This window comes from Pituophis catenifer, unplaced genomic scaffold, assembly GCF_029215685.1.
Source record: "Pituophis catenifer annectens isolate HBS135680 unplaced genomic scaffold, rPitCat1.0.hap2 SCAF_2, whole genome shotgun sequence".
NCBI lineage: Eukaryota > Metazoa > Chordata > Lepidosauria > Squamata > Colubridae > Pituophis > Pituophis catenifer.
The window spans coordinates 107,716,353-107,732,832 of NW_027256882.1; the positions used below are offsets into that span (position 1 = coordinate 107,716,353).

General features: G+C 35.4%; 1 protein-coding gene across 2 annotated transcripts in view; it reads right to left on the reverse strand.

Moving 5' to 3' along the window:
* The window catches only part of PRELID2 (PRELI domain containing 2), a 103,381-nt gene that overhangs the window by 37,373 nt on the left and 49,528 nt on the right, over positions 1-16,480 (reverse strand). The window contains exon 7 of one of the 2 annotated variants that reach the window (XM_070933940.1): positions 15,615-16,261. The exons of the other annotated variant lie outside the window; for it this stretch is intronic. The gene's annotated coding sequence lies outside the window, so the exon portion shown is untranslated. Of the gene's footprint in view, positions 1-15,614; positions 16,262-16,480 lie in introns of those variants that run through there. 2 annotated transcript variants of the gene reach the window in all.

Below are 16,480 nucleotides of genomic sequence, written 5' to 3' on the forward strand. Positions count from 1 at the left end.
TGAATAAGGTATAAGATTTATAAACTCAGATATTTAAAATCAATGGTGAGTATCCAACAACACATTTATGTGGTTAAAAACCTCTTACAGCTTGTAAAGCAAGCATAAAGGGTTATTTCCCTTCTTTGTCAATCTATCTAATATAATGTATTAATCTTAAGCAACCACCTTATATCCTGCTGTGCTGCCTCATTGTGGAAGGAGCATGTGTGTTAATTCTTGGGAATGACAAAAGAAAAATGCCAGCTGTGTACAGCAATGAGTATATACTTCCAGCAGGATGCCTCAAGGTGCGAAGGTCACCCCAGCTACCCAGCTAAAGCTAGCAGGGATCTATATTGGGCAGTGATCTATGAAGTTGCTGGAAGTAGGTGACCACTGTAGTGAAAATGGCAGATATCGCCTTTCATACTGTATGGGGAAAGGTAATGGTAAACCGCTTCTGTATTTTACTCAAAAAACCACATGGATAGACAAAATAAAGAGATTGATGATACTGTGCCCAGTTATGAATCCCTCAGGTTAGATGGCACTCAGAATGCAAGTGAGGAAGAGCTGAGGATCTTTTGAAATACTAATGGCATTTATGATACAACCAGGTTTTGTAACTATTTTGTATTTTTTGGGATGTCTGGTGACTGATGTTGCCATGCATGAAAAAAATAATTCCTAAATAGCAAAGATAAAATTGTGGGCACATGGAATGTAGGGAGCATGAACATGGGGAAGGTCAACAGAGTGAAGGATGAAATGAATCAATCTGCACTGACATCTGAGCATCAGGAATTGAGATGGACTAGATCTGGACACTTTCATCAGAAAATTACATTTTTTTAATTCAATACTTGAAAAAGAAAGAAAGAATGCTGGTGCTTTCATAGTGGTGTTGGAAAAGTCTTTTTAATTTAATCACAGGTTAGGTAGGACTAGAACATCTTATGGTTTCTAATGTTCCTTAACCATCAGACTGGCTCTAATAATACATTCTTGATATTTAAAAACTTTTTCCAGACTTCTGAGAATGGAAACAAAGAAAAGTATGGGTTTCTACTCTATATGTACAAATTTAGGATATGAACAAAGAATCTGTGCCATGTTCACCTGGCTCATAAATATGTACTGGAGTTTTTAAAAGAAGTTAAAGTTTAAATGAGAACCAAATCCACTTTTTCAATTATCCTATTCCTCCCTTTGGGGATCAAGTTTTGGAATAGCTAGTCTGTAGACATCAGTGGAACAGTTTGGCAGTGTAATTGATTACCCTTGGACCCAGAATCCCATCTGATCTTCAAACAGCATTTTTGGCAACTGTGGCACAAAGGGAGTTGTCTTGGAAACTGTGATGGAGAATTCACTGCTGCTTTTCCCCTCCAATTTTATTCATTTTTGGAAAATGAAAATAGTAGTAGCCATGGTGGTACTAGTAGCAGGGGCTGGACTAGAAGACCTCCAAGGTACCTTCCAGCTCATTCATTCTATTTCTAATAGGTTGAAATAGGAACTTAACACAAAAGTCCATCTGTTAAAAATAAGAATACCGAGAATAGGATCGTATTTTATTTTGGGGGGAAATACATACACTTTAAAATCCATATTCAATACAGGTAGTTATATGCAAAGTGACATATATACAAAAGTAAACTATTGACAAATTATTAAGAAAGCATATATTTTCTCCAAAATAAAAGCAATTCATTCAAATATGCTTTTTAAGGATCAGGATAAGATAGCATGTACTATGAATCTTAGGAGTTAAAATGACCAATTTTTATTGGTCATTGTCACAAATTCTGCTCTGTCTAATGAATGGAGGCTGAAAAATCACTGTGCAAAATACTTCATAACAAACTGTTAACTAAACTGTTTATGGTCTTACCTTGAAGACTGATTTGCACAGAGTAAGATCTAGCAAGGATATATAAGCTGTATTTCTGATGCTATTTCTTTTCAGATAAACAGGTATGTCTCTCTTTATAATAAATTGGAATGTCTCTATAATAAATTGGAATGATAACCATATTTATTTTAATGATTGCCTAGTCTGAATTTTGTAATAAGCTCTTATTTTGACCAAATGTTTTATACTGTAGCCTTTGCTAGTTCTTCCCTAGGGCTGGCTTTAGATTAAGGCTGAGTAGGTACTGGCCTAAAGTGCCAAAGTTTAGGGAATGCTAATCCTGCACCTTTATCACTACCATCTTCTGAATTATTCTAAGAATGCAAATTACATTAGTGGAAGGTAGCACCATCAGCCAACGGGGCCTAAGAGCACCATATACCCTTGAGCTGGCACTGCCCTTCAATTTGACAATCACTCTTAATGCAAATCCACAGTTGGATAATAGCTTTATCATGATCAAGTGGAATGACATAAAAGGGTTATCTTCTAATGTCAGTGAAAACATGTAAGGGCAAGTGTTTATATATAGAATTCTTAAATTTGAAAAATTGCATGATTGCATATTGCCAATTGCAATTTATATAAAAATGAAGTAAAGGGTCACTTTGCCCATGGCAGCAACAGTAATTTCTGCAGCAATCTTTTTTTTTTATTGGATGGCCTCAAAACAGTTTGTTCATTATTTCCTTTATCTCATAGGATTTTATTTCTTACAAAATTAGCATATATCTATACTTGATTTCTTTCCTTTTTTTGCTAAGGTATTCCTCAATATAAAGAAAATTCAATTGCAAATATATTCTGTAGCTTTCATCTCTGTATACATGTCCTTTAAGGCAACAATTGATTCATTCCTTCTAAGGTCCAATTGCAGCAATAATTTGAAATGTGCCTTACTTTGTTACAAATATTTGTTTTCCAGTTTGAAATATTGTTGCAAATATCCATAGAAGGTAGGACTATTAGAAGATCAAGAAATGTTTTGTGAATCAACACTCATATGATTTACCATTAAAGCAATTATTATGAATCTAATTCCAATTGATTGTTTGCCACAAGAGGTCTATGAATTGATATTCAATCTATCAATTGATGCATTTTAGTTGACACAAAGATAGGGATGTTTCATAATATCAGTATAACATTTACTTTCCTTTTTATTGGATAGTATTCCAGCCCATCAGACTTTCTTTACAGATGTTTTTAAAATAAACTAAAATCACATTTGTCATGGCTTCCAAATTTCTGCAATATGCACAGTTTTGAATACAGCTTGCCTTACTGTTCAATTTTTTTTGTCAAATGTTTCCCAACAATTGAAGTTATATAGATAGAAGCATTCCTTAAATTCCTTGAAAACAGGTTCTCCTTTGATATGTGCATTTTCACATACAACTTTTAAAACATTTTTTAACCAGACCCAGTAGTCTGAGAAAAGATTTATAACCAGAAAAACACTATTGCTAGCAAATTCCATTTAGTGATCCTTTCTATATCATGATGAAATGTTATTTTGGCAAAGCAAATTTAATCTTTTCCCATGATAATTCATGAATCCAAACCAAGGTTTACATAATAATGATAAAACATTAAACTCAAATTCTCATAAGAAGCTTCAAATAGAAACTATGTGTCTGGATAAAGGAGATAATGAAGAAGAAATCTCACCTCCACTTGACAGAAATTGTTTTTTGTAACTATTGTTATTCACACTATTGCAAGAACTACAAATGTTGGGAGTAGATTGAGCAGAATGACTAAATTGTGACACTTAGAGAGGTCAGCTGTGCACCGAACCAAGACCCTATTTTTGGAGTATGGAAAACTATTCTGAAACTTCATCCAGAAATAAGAAAGTTAACTGCCATGCAGCAAATCACAATTGACCCAGCAATTTAACAAGTCCACAAAAGGACAGATGAGGCCATACATGATAGAATGCTGATGGAAAGCTGCTGGTAAAGGATAAAAAGAAGACTAGACAGGGGATTGGTCAAAACAACCTGCATGTTGTCATCTACAGAGTATCTATCTTCCCTAATCCCTATGAATCACTTAGGCACATGCGGGGGAGCAAATGCTGAGTAGTGCTGAGAATAAGAAGTGATTGTGACAATAATCACAGCATTCTTTGCTCTGCTCCCCTCCCCTGCACTGACACATGTACACACACACACACACACACACACACACAAACTCTGTGAGATAGATTGGGCTGAGAGGGACTGAACAATTTCATCTTGGAGCTTCCATACCTGAGGTTTCATTTGAATGCAAGTGACTTCCCCACAACTTGCGCTTCAAGGTGCTGGTTCTCACCTATAAGGCCCTACATGACTTAGGTCCGGGATATTTGCAGGACCTTCTCCTGCCTGCCTCTCACCGTCCTGTTCGCTCACATAGGGCTGCTCTCCTCAGGGTTCCGATGGCGAGCCAATGTCGTCTGGCGGCACCCAGGGGTAGGGCGTTCTCTGTGGATGCTCCCACCCTCTGGAATGAGTTGCCTACTGAGCTCCGGACGGCTCCTGATCTCCGCTCCTTCCGTCGGGACCTGAAGACTTGGCTGTCCAAGCAAATAGGCTGACTCTGATTCTGGGTTTTATTATTTATTATTTATTAGTTAATTTGGTTTAAAATGGGATTTTGTTATACATGTTTTTAACTTGTGTTCGCCGCCCTGAGTCCTTCTGGAGAAGGGCGGCATATAAATACATGAAATAAATAAATAAAATAAAATAGGTCAAGACTTGAACCATTATCCTACATTGGTTCTGAAAATAATAACACTATGCAGATATGTCAGATTTTTGAAGGACCCAGCATTGCTTATAACGATGTTTGTGAGAAGACCCATAATGACTGTTCCAAACCAGCCACATCCATGTTGGTGTTTGCCAAATTTGCTCCAAAGAAAAGGCATTAACTTTTTGTACTCAACTGAGTATGCGGGGGTAAGCACCATCTGTCTTAGACTGACCTCCTCATGCTTGGTTGTTTTGAGCCATCTTTTCCCCAGGCCAGCTTTCCAGTTCTGCAGAAACCAAACTGGGAACTATAAAAAGTCTCGCACACACTGTGGAACAAAAGTTGATCAATAAAAATGTTCTCTTTATGTATTTTGTTCACTTATCAGGTTAGCTATTATTAGAATTGTTTCCACACAGCAGTGTTCTAAAACTCTTAATCGACCCACACACATACACACACCTAAGAATATAATTCCTAACAGGATTTGAAAAGAAGCAAGAAATAACCTAAGAAATAAAAAAAAAAACTGTTTTAAAGGATAATGAAAGCTTTCCCAAGATCCAGTTGCTTTGATCTTTTAATCAAACCATGGCTATATTAACTATCTCTATTAGTTCTTCAAAATCAATTTTAGTTGGTTTTGTGAGATTGGCATAAAGTCTTCTACGATATATCTGGCTGTAATCCTTAATATACTTACCTGGATGAAAAACCCATTCTATATGATACCATTGAGTTGAAAATGAACCTGTCTTGTATTAACAATGATAAACCTCATTTCTTTTGATGTATTTTAAAGTTACGGTCGGCCATCCTCAAAAACAACTACAAAAATAGAGATGGGATAAATAAGATAGATCAGGATGCTGTGGATATATACTGTGTTGCAAATCTTTCACTGTATACAGAGACAGACAGAAGACTATGAACATCATTTTATTATCTCTTAAATGTGTATTTAAGGACATATTTTGGAAATAGCTTATCTTTCATGATGATGCAAAAAAATGCTCCTCTATCCAGTATCCATACATAGATACAATATCCACATCCTTTTTTTTTTGCCCTGAAATGCAATCTTCCATCTTTACTGGTAGAATGAGGTTTTCCTTCATTTGGACCATTAATTGCTAAGAATAATAACACAAGTAGTCTTCTGAATATCAATTGATCGCCTGTGAGGCCAGTTATATGAAGAGACTAATGTCTGAAATGCAAATTTGCAGGAATGCTGCTAAGTTAGACAAGATAAACTCAAGTGGGCAGTAAGGAATGAAAAAAGAGGAGACAGGTTCTAACAATCATTTTGTAAGGACTGAACAGTAAAGATATAGACACTGATTTATAAACATTGGACAGGTCACTGCTGGAATCCATAGCTGAGTTGGATGTGTCCGATTCAGAAGAAACAAATTTGAGATAATGGTTCTTACTCTGTTGCCTTAATAAATAAAATAATAACAATAAATGAAAGGCACTAGCTCATATTATGCCACTATAATAAAATATGCTACAACAGAAGGCCATTCTTATAGGAAAAAGTCTTTTGTGTATCCATTGAGTACGGCCTATAAGTGTCCAAATCAAAGATTCCTGACATGTAAAACCATGCCAAGTTTGAGAAGTCTCATAAAGTATTTAAAGTGTTTTTCAGCTTTAAAGGGAAACAAAAAAAACCCAACACCTTTTGTTCAATGTCTTCTAGTTTTTACAAAAATACATCATAATAGAACAAAGACATCTGTATGGTATTAATGGATTTGGCTAATTTTCCTAATATTTTTTCACCATCTGTTCTGACAATTTAGAAAACAATGTCATTTCAGACGCTAAGCTCAAAAAAGAAACAATGGCAGGTGTTTTCAAAAAGTAATGAAGTTAACTCCGGCTGCAGTGTCTGGTCTTTGGAAAAGGGTATTAAGAGCCATAGATGAATTTTCCAATCAGATCAGAGAGTGTCTCTGATTTTGAAGAGAAGATTCTTCTCTTCTCTCCTGATTCATTACCAGTTTCTAAATTTGACTTTCACACAGAGAAACTGCTTCTTTTATATGCATGAGGTGCAAGGGACAAATTTTAAAAAGTGGAAAGAGGCACAAATTCCCTAGTTGTGCCTGCCGTTTTGAAACAAGTGGCCATTACTGTAGATGCCTCTATGGAAAAGTATCTTATGATCATTGCTGTTTGGGGAAAGAGCAGAGAAGAATTCAGAGGCACATTCCAAGAATTGTCATGGTTGAATGTGGGAGCAGATTCAGGTGTCCAAAATCCATTAGCTGAGCCCATTCCACATCAAGCCAAAACTGAATTTAGCAAGCAGTAATTGAGAGAGAAATACATTACTGTACATGCAGCTGAATTTGGAAAGCCACATTTTGAAAAATAATATCAATGTTTTTCTCCCATGAAATATTAAATGGAGAAAGAGAGATAGATACATCAGAAAAGTGTCAGAAATCAAGTGTATTTTTAAAGAGGAAGATTTATTGAATACTTTTAATGCAAAAGGTTAGTAACTCAATTGGGGAAGATTTTAAAGGTATAATAGTTCAGAAATGTAGTTTTAAATTAGATTGTTGCTAAATATGATTTGTACTGTCAATTGCTCTAAATAATGCCAGAATAGAAAATAAATGTGTTGTTTTCAACTGTGAAAATGGTGACTATTGCCCAGACAAGAAATGTTTATTCTCTTTAGTAGAACACAGATGAGTTCAGTTAAAGATATTTTTTTTAAAAGAAAAAAACCTGATATGTTCAAGAAGTGAATTTACTTCTTCTTGAATAAGAAGTGATACGTCTTCAAAGAAAAACCAGAAAGTCCAGTTGCCTCTTCAAAAAGCACCTTTGGGACAACCATGATCTGGATGACTGAGAATCTCCATAGACATTTAGCGATGTTCACAATAAGTATCACAAAATTCCTCCTTACTAATCTGGGGATCTGATTTTAGATGGTAAACAGGAGTAGATTTTACAAACAAATAATAATCCCAGAAATTGGATGTCACAATGAGGCTTGCTGTCAAAAGAATTTGGTACAGTAAAAATGTGAGAGATGGGGGCGGGGCAAAGGACCCTTTCAAATTACAAAGTACAAAAAGGTCACTAAAAACAATTCTAATATTCTTCCCTTGAAGTTTAACATATGTCACATAAGCTGGTCCAAAGTGTCTTACTGAGTTGTACAATGATTTTTTCTAGGATGGAATACAATTGTTGGACAATCAGTTTGGTGTAGTGGTTAAGCGCCAGGCTAGAAACCAGCAGACTGTGAGTTTTAATCCTGCCTTATGCATCAAAGCCATCTGGGTGCCAATCTCTTTCTCAGCCCATGATGTCAGTCTGGTCAGTCAATTTATGTCACAACCAATGGAACAACACCCAGCTGATCTGAAAAAAGTGGATCCTGAACTTGTAGGGGAAAAACTGGGAAGAAAAAAAATGCAATATGGTTATCATAGATGAAATCTCCCTTTCCCGCTTATTCCACCCATATCATCTGAAAAAAATGATTTCAAAAATCATTAAGAAATTATTTGGACCTCATATAAGTGTGAGTGCAACACATTCCTGAAGTGGTTTTTTCCTGCTTTAATGAATAAGCAGTTTGTAGTTCTTCAGTCATCTGTGTGAGTCTGGAAAAAAACCCCACCTATTTCATTAAATTAGATTAAGAGATTGGTTAAGAGGTAGATTACTAAACAAGACTATGTCTCTTTTCCCCAAACTCGTGTAATAGTCATTAGCAAGATTTCAAAAACTTCTTCCTAATCATTTCCCAAGTGACCACTGCAGTATTAAATAAGAAACATAAGTAGTAGATTTGTTCATTTAGAATAGGGCTGTCAAAAACACGACCGCGCCCATGCCTGGTTTAGCAAAGAGGGAAGGGAGTACTGATATGTCACATGATGCCGCCGTGATGCCACATGTTTGACACCCCTGATTTAGAATAAACAAAATATAACATTTGCTTGAGAACAAGTATCTCTCTTCTCTCAAACTCAATTTCACCAACTTGATAGTCCTGACAAAATAGATATTGGATTGTGTTGTAAGACACTAACAAAATGTTAGTTTTCAAACAACAAACATATCTTAAGAAACCAATCATTGCTTATTTTTTTAAGGAGAAAGATGAAAGGATTTTGTTTTTTTAAGGGTGACCATTGCCTGGAGTGGTTGCAATGAAACCATATTGGCCAATTTAATTCTAATGGACACAATGTAGCCCTTGACCACAAATAACAATTAAACATGGTATGTATAGATAAATATTCTTGATTTGATTGGTATTTCTTTCTGTCAGAAAGCTTTGCAACTAAGAGACTTTGAAAAGAGACTTTTTAGGGAAAATTTGTTTTTTCTGAGTATGCTTGACAATTTAATATTTATTTGCTGGCTCGTTTACTCATCGGAACAGCTCTCCTCTGTAGCCTCCTGGTGTGTTCGGTGTCCCCTCTGGTCGCTGGCTTGCTTACCCACCCAGATCGGCCCACCTCTGCAGCCTCCTGGTGTGTCTAGTGCCCCTTCTGGTTGCTGGCTTGCTCACTTGTCCAGATCTTCTCTATAATCTCCTGGGGTGTCTGGCGCCCCCTGTGGTCGCCTGGCTCAGCTCTCCTCTTACATTGTTGGATTACAACTCTGATCATCTCCAAGCATTGGCAATGGGGGTTGGGATGAGGAGGGTTGGAATCCCAAGATTATATGGAGGGCTATAAGTTCCACCCTTTATTTGCAGAAAATGCACACAGTCATGTCTTATTTGTTCTATACAGTAGCTGCTATCCTGAGTGCAATTTGCCATAAGCTGAGCTCTTTGCTCATTAAATCAATCAATCAATCAATCAATCAATCAGTCAGTCAATGGAAAACTAAAACAACCTATTGTTCCTTGAGACAGCTTTTCATGTGTTGCCATTAGATTTTTTGATCACTGAATAGAAACAGAGATAGAGAGGGCAGCAGCAGGAGTCTTCCAAATATGGCATTTGTCCTGTTTGAATGCCACCACACAAATGCAAATGGACAAAGATCACCGATGGTCTCCAAAGGTTAAAAGCTTTTTCCTTTCCAAGTTTCTGCTGAATCTAATTTTGTAAAGATAAGACAGCACCAAAAACAAACAAACCCCGAAGCCTTTTATTTTAATTCAAGGATGCTGCTAAGAACGAAGCAATGTGACTCTATGATTGTTTCAAGGCAACCCCTCCAGGAAGCCTAGGAACAAAGCACAAAGAGTTGAGCCCCAGCAGCTCCTTGTGTGTTGTTGCATCTGTTTGAGGAAGAGACAGTTGAAGGATACAGTCAAACTGGTGACAGCAAAGTTTTGAAAAAGCTAAGCGCAATGTAAGCTAACCAAGGCCTTAGATCTCTGATCAGACACAAATGAGACAGCTGTTTGCACTTTAGGATTGTGAGTTCAGCTACCTTCTCTTTAGATCCATGCTCTCCTGGCTTGTTAAGGTGACCTGGGGGTATCATATGAATGAGTTCTAGTGGGTGTAAATTCTTCTTTGAGTTAGGGAGTTTGTTTCATTACCTCTTAAAGAGATCTTGGTACACCTCCTCCTCAAGAAGTTATCAGTGACCCCACTATACCAGGCAATTTTCATCTAGTATCTAACCTCCCTTTTGTAAGAATGTGACTGAAATAGTAGATAGAAAATAATTTCAGTGGCCCCTGGATAAAGTGGATTATCTGGAGCCTTTTCAGTAAATATTTAGACCCAGGTATGGGGAAGAAATGGCATTGGTCAGACTTTTGCCTATGGAGATTCTCAGTCATCCAGGTTATGGTTGTCCCAAAGGTGCTTTTTCAGAAGAAGTTTCTTGGATGAGAAGTGAAGTGTCTTTAAAGAAAAAAACAGAAAGTCCAGTTGGCTCTTGAAAAAGCACCTTTGGGTCAGACTTTTGGATGACATCTGACATGGGTGGGATAGGGGTTCTATACCCATTCTTGATCTATTGTGAAAATCTAACGATCAGCTCTCTTGAGTCACACTACTGGATATACAAGATACAGAATTCTGGAAACCTGGCCTGGGGCAGTGTGAGGGAGAATATGGTGTCTGACTACAAGTACTAGTAGCTATAAGTACTGGCTTATTTAGCTCCAGCATCACACTTCTTGGACACACACATGTGGTTGTGTCAGATTGACTAGTATTTGTAGTCAGTCACTACATAAATGTGACCAAGTTTGATGCTGGAGCTAAATATGTCAGTGACAATTTGGGTTCCAATAAAAAAGCATTGCTTCTAGATCATAGAAAATATTTTTGTTGCATTCTGTGTTGGCAGCAATTCACTTGAAATTCTGTATCCAAGTTTAAACAATTTTATTTTCAGAGCCATGGAGAAGTGGAAGTTGGATCAAACAGAGCTACTACAATAGAGGGCCTAAAAGAATGAAAGGAGCTGACCATGATAGTACATCATCAGTATCATGTTTACCCTACAAAACAGAAGGTTAAGGAGACATATGGTAGCAGCCTACAAATTTCTAAAAAAAACTATTTTATAAAACATGGGCCTGTTTTTCTCTAAAACAGAACAAAAGAGGGGCTGGCAATTGGTGACTAAAAGAAAAAAAAATGAGGCTGAATATTACAAGAAACCAGATATGAAGAGCTACTAAACAATGAAACAGTCTGTCTAAATCTATAATAAATGTCTCACTGCAGATGAACATCAGTAGGAGATGGTTTAGTGGATATTAGCTATGAACAGAAGGCTCAACAAGAAAAATTGTGAGAATCCTTCAACTTATAGATTCTATTATTCTAATATATTCTAGTCTATAACCTTCAGGAATTTAAGTTGTGGCCAGTTTATTATTCCTCCAAATATTTGCTAAGGAGTCATTTTTTTATGCTGTTTGCCTATAATTTCTAAACAACTCATTTTAGAACTCAGTTTGACATGTCAGTTTTATGGGTGTTATACATTTTAGAAAAGACGTTTATAGAATATCAATAGATTACTTGAAGGGCAAATATTATGAATATTATGAAGAATTTTAAAATCAAACTGCACATCTTTTATTAGAGAAATAGATGTAAAAATATTTATTATTCCATTAGTCACTCTTTAATAATTGATTTTCAGCAAACATAAACTGGAAAGCAAGCTCTACGATTAATGAAAGAATGTTACTAATGTAACTATATTGAAAATGATTTGAATTGAGAATTAAGTTTATGAACTATTATTTCAGTTTAATATCTGTGCTATTAGGGGAAAAAAGCTACTTTTAGTTTCTAGAACAGAGCAAATATCATGTGTGCATGACCACATTAATGAATACAATTCCATTCAGATATCCCAGGTGCTAAAATAATGTTATTTTGAATTTAAAATAATTGAATGTTATATTCTACAAAGATACCCAAGCATTATAAGTTTAAGACCAGGATTAAACTGCAAACAAGCATATAATTGACAATCCTCTTCAACTGTTAATCAATACTGAGTTTGATAGTGTGTTGGCACTTCTGTGATTTCCAGGCTCAGACTATTATGGGTACACGTAACATGTTCAACTCACCTCATGGGACTATATACCATTCAACTGAGGCTCACCACAATAGTAATACCTACTATGAGGAAGATCTCAATCCCTTTCAACTTTGTCCTCTGGCAAACTATTTTGATAGCCATCCCTCTCAAGAGGCAGAATGCATGGAAGCCACTACACAGAGGACATTTTGAGAGGATTGTGAGGGCAGGTGGGCCTTAGAAAAGCTATTTGTTGAGCTGTAGACATATTGGTATTATCCTTCAGACAGCAAAAGGTCATTCTTTTCAAACATGAAGTATCCACTTGGAGAAAGGATTGAAAAAAGGGATGTGTTGGGAATTATTTATGAAAGGCAGCCTGGAGTTCTTTGAAGTCTAAAACATCAATAGCATAATGGTATCAACTAACTAAGCAATATATTTCTTTTATAGAGGAGAATATCTTTACAAACCCAAACAAGTCAAATAGTAAACTCTATCTCTAGAGTCCGAAAGATTCCAGCTTAATATGATTCATCTTACTCACTGTTTATATATCCTCTAATAGTCTCTTTGAGACAAAGGAAACAATAAAATAAAAACTATTAAGAAAACAATTTCAATAAGTACAGGAAAGGTTCAGGGAGATAAAAAATGCCATATAAGAATGTTTCACAAAAGTGCAATTATTGTGGAACAAAAATGAATCTGTTATCAATTAAAAAAACAAACAGACAGAAATCAAATCTGTATTATCTCCAACAAGATTCCAGTACTGTAATCAGTTATCCTATTCAGTCTCTTCTGGACTGTAAATAATACAGGAAACCATGTAAATTGCTTAATTTTTCTGTAAGTTTTTTACAAAATACATTAGTGCATAATAAACTTATCAGATCTAGCACAGGAAATTTTGGGAACTGTCAAAATCCTCCCAGCTGGTTCTTTTAAGTACAGTATCTGTTTTGATGCTTCCCTGTCAGAAATTATTCATGATTTCACTGTTGTCATTAATTTCAGGCCTGGTCACTTAAATGGAAGTGGACTGTCTCTTCTGCGTCTTCCTATTTTATAGAACATTATTCTATGTTCTTTTTTCATGTTGAGCAGGAAGGTTATCTATAGGTGAGGAATATTATATTGAGCCATGATTATAGGCAGATCCTCACTTGCTCAAATTTAGACCCACTGTCACCTATCCAGGAAGTCAATATTCCTCCTGATAACCCTCTACCAAAACAAACAATTGTTAGTGCCTCAGCAATCTACAGATTCGAAAAGAGTAAGTTGCTATTGACTATCCTATGATTAAACAAAGGTGAAAGACCACATTTCAGGTTATTCTAATGGGCTAGCAAAAGAGCATCTCAAACAACACAGTAAAACAATCTATTTCAAATACTGAACGGTCTATTATAAGATGAAACTCTAGACCTAAGACTTTTATTGCAACCAATCTGTAAGATTTAACAGATACAATTATCCTATATCAATATTAAGTAAGATGCTGCAGTTAGAGCACTACTAGTAGATAGTGGAGCTTTAGTCAGCTTAGTTGGCCCAGGAGTTGGGATTTTGTCTATAGTGTGAAAGCACTCTGTTTAAGAACATAAGTTAGTTCTTTGGCAAGAATTATACCAGAGACCGTTAGATAGAATTTTGAAGAACGACTTTTTACATAGAAAACCAGAATTCTGGAGTCACTTTCTCTCAGCCCTAAGAAGGAATTGTAAACCACTTCTAAAAAAACCTTGCCAACAAAACTGCAGGGACAATCAGCACAACTGAATGGAAGAAAAAAGAAGAAGAAATCTGGTCAGTTGAGCTTGTTTATTTGATTTATATAATCACCCATCTCACAAACACGATTCTAGGCAGTATACAATAAAAAGTTAAAACATCTATGGAGAAACCAGTTTCTATTTCCCATCCAGACCCCAGATTTATACTCATCATTTGCATGTAGTTATTTATTGTTCGTTGGTTATTATTTCTGGACCTTGTTTCCATGGCAATTAAAATAGTTCCTGACCATCTTCTCTATGGCACACTTTTACGAACTTGAATCCTAAGATATCTTCTTTCAGTTTTTTTCTCCAATCTGATCATCCCAAGTTCTTTTAGCCTTTCAACTTTCTTGCCCTCCTCTGAACTTATTCTAACTTGTCAATCTTTCTGGAAATGCAATACCCAGAATCATTCACTATGTTCCAGGTGTGATAGATTAGAGGGGAATAAGAACTTCAAACATTTTTGATACAATGCTTCTTTTAATATAGCCCATTAGCCCTTCTAGCACTGGCTGATGCACATCTTGCTATTCATGAAGCACCTGCTAACTGGTAAGTTACCATAATTGTAAAACAATAACATAAAAAACTTTTGATTCAGTAATGATGCATTTTTACATCCATCTAACAAAATAATTCTTAACAACTTCCTCGGGGGCTCAACACTACTTCTATTATGTTCTAGATAATATTATATTGATGTATGTGTGTATTTTTAGGTGGGAGTTCTGTTGGTCTTCAGCATTTCAACAAACTGTAAGAGAACCTTCATATATCAATCCTGCCTTTGTAACAATTACAATGCATATTCATTGTCATCTTTTTGCTTTTTCCCTATGTGAATGTTTCGTTCACATACGGAAAAATGAGGGCAAATTTTAAACACAGCAGGAAAGAAGGATTGTCTCCACTGTTGCTTAATATTGATATTGCTGGAAACATCCATCCTGCTTTCAACATGTTTAATAAAAGAGAGGAAAAAGTGTAGGGAAACAGCAGGCAGTTGGCACACTTTTTGGGTCCATTAGCCAGCTGTCCAACAGCTGTTCAAATGGTTAGACCATCTCATTGCTGAAAGAAATTAAAAATGACCCAATGGAACTGCTGTGCTTGGTAAATGTAAATTCACTCCAGCTCACTCCAGCAATCTTCATCATCAAACTGCAGGTTGGAAAGCTGTATATTGAAACAATATCTCTATTTCTCCAGAACATAATTTTATTTAATCAAAACTTAAGTAATTTGAAACTCAAATATTTATCTGAGCATCACCCAGATCTCTATTTGATGTTGATAACGTTTGTTTAATGCAATTAGTTTGCTGGTTCTGGGTGGATATATTAACTAACTCTTGGCACTTCAGCTACTTGATGTACCAATAGTGAAAAAATATGTAGATATGTAGAACATATGTAGATATGTCAATGCTTATTATAAGCCTAATATCCTTACTAGTCTACAAGGAATTTAAGACCCATTAGAATCTTATGACCTTGACCTCTATGTATTTTTATCAAATACATTTCGCACTTCAAACAGACTGTTTAGTTATAATAATAGGATTCCTCAAGTTAATCTTCTATTTCATCCAACTGTACTTCAAATGAACTAATTAAATACTATCACTGAAAAAGTTTTACAGTACAAAAATGGTTTGCTATTCTGTATTCAGATAGATGCTATTAAAAAACCCTAAGCATTTACAAATTTAGGTACCCTGTAATGTTTTGCAATGGTTCACATTTTAAGGCCTATATTGGCAATCCAAAATATATTAATACTGTAGCATTTGTGTATGTTTACAATTTTGTACTATAGCAGAATAATTAATATTTTTTAAAGTACATTCTTATCCTTAAATAGTCTTTATATGATCATATAATATAAATTCACATCATCTCTTAATTCTCTCAGTTTCCATGAAATATATTCTGTCAAGAAAAAGTATGCATATTAAAATACAGGAAAAGCTTATTCCTTTTGGCTAGTAAACTTTTCCTTAGAAGTAAAGATCTGCGAGTTATTTTTCAAATGGGTGGTTTCTTATAAATATTTACATCTTTGAAATCAGAGAACAACTACACAGTGATGATTTTTTCAAAATAATATTTCTTTCTCCCTGGTCGTTCTGGAGCACATACTGTTCAAATTATGTCATTCCATGTATGCTACTTAGGGAAGACTGCAAATCTTTCTCTTCTCTTCAACAATCTTTTCTTCTTCATTAAAACAACCCACAGGGTTAACTTCAGTAAAATGTAAGGTTGGAAATAAGGATATAGTACTATGTATCAACTTAGATATACGGAGACTTTAGTTCCTGGAAAAAAAAACAGCAATAATATATTATAAAAATATTAACTACAAAGCAATCAAGAATCATTTGCTCTCTTTTCTAGAGCCCGTGGAGTAATTGATTGATTGATTGATTGATTGAATTTCTATTTTGCATCAATCAACTTCAGAACAACTCATTTAAATATGGCTGGGAGAGAGTTACATACATATACATATACATATACATATACATATACATATA